The 1,135-nt window shown below is 36.0% G+C and overlaps 1 protein-coding gene across 1 annotated transcript in view; it reads left to right on the top strand.

The window, feature by feature from the left end:
* Cog5 (component of oligomeric golgi complex 5) overlaps positions 1 to 1,135 on the top strand; it is a 359,771-nt gene that overhangs the window by 25,794 nt on the left and 332,842 nt on the right.

Below are 1,135 nucleotides of genomic sequence, written 5' to 3' on the forward strand. Positions count from 1 at the left end.
TACAAGTTCTCATATGTCCTGAGTCTTAATTGACCTTGGAAGGCTAGGGCCAAAATGATGGCTTTCCTTGCAGCCCTCCTTTTTGTCTAATTTTGGTCTGCAAACTTAGGTTGTTAACCATCCAGAAGACAAGCTTATTGTTATTATCAAACAACTTAGGCTATTAAACTTAACCTCACTATCTCTCTGCATTTCAAACATCTTAGGCATAATAACGAACAGGCATTTTTCATCAAGTATTGATACGTTGAACTTTAAGTCCCTACGTAATATGATTAAAAAAAACATTTGAAAATTAGATTATATTTTAAAAATAGGATAAAGAATTATATACTTCTCTTGTTTGCACATAAGTCCAAAAATCTCACTATACACAACATTGAAGCAGGACAGTCCCACAATATTCCATTTCCTGTCTCTTGCTTTCATTCACCACCCGCTTCTTGAACATCCACCTACCCGAGAGACATCATAGCAGTAACTGGCATGTCATGACAAGCACCCCGTATTCAGAATACCAGAATGACAGGCACTCCAAGCATGAAACTACTATTACAAATTACCATCTGCAGTGCAGTACCTTAGTTCACAGGTAGCAGTATAAAGAGTTAGGGTGAGAATCATTCCAATTAACTGCTAGATTAAAAAATCTTCTGAATATTCTCAGGATCATTGCCTTGCTCATCTTTTACATATAACTGTATGGCTTGACATAGTCACATTTCCTAGCTCTTCTCCTTTCCCTCTCTTGATTAGTTAGTGCTTGAGATCCTGCTTTCCTTTTACTTGTGTTATATCTTTCTATTTGTATTTCTTCTTTGGAGTTATACTAGAGAGATTATACGATATTTACACATGTGTGTCTGGTTTATTTCACTTATGTGTATATGTTCAAGTGGCATCCACTTCAATATAAAGGCTTGCAGTTTATCTTTCTTAATAGCTGCATAATACTCCATTGTGTAAAAATACCACATCTTTTTCAACCATTCCTCAGGTGCTGGGCATCTTGGTTGTTTCCAAGATTTGGCTATCACAAATTGTGCTGCTATAAACATAGGTACACATATATCACTATGATATGATGATTTCAGATCCTCTGGGAAAATTCCCAGTAGAGGAATAGCTGGTTTAA

Source organism: Octodon degus, unplaced genomic scaffold (genome assembly GCF_000260255.1).
Source record: "Octodon degus isolate 3935 unplaced genomic scaffold, OctDeg1.0 scaffold00068, whole genome shotgun sequence".
In the NCBI taxonomy this organism is placed as follows: domain Eukaryota; kingdom Metazoa; phylum Chordata; class Mammalia; order Rodentia; family Octodontidae; genus Octodon; species Octodon degus.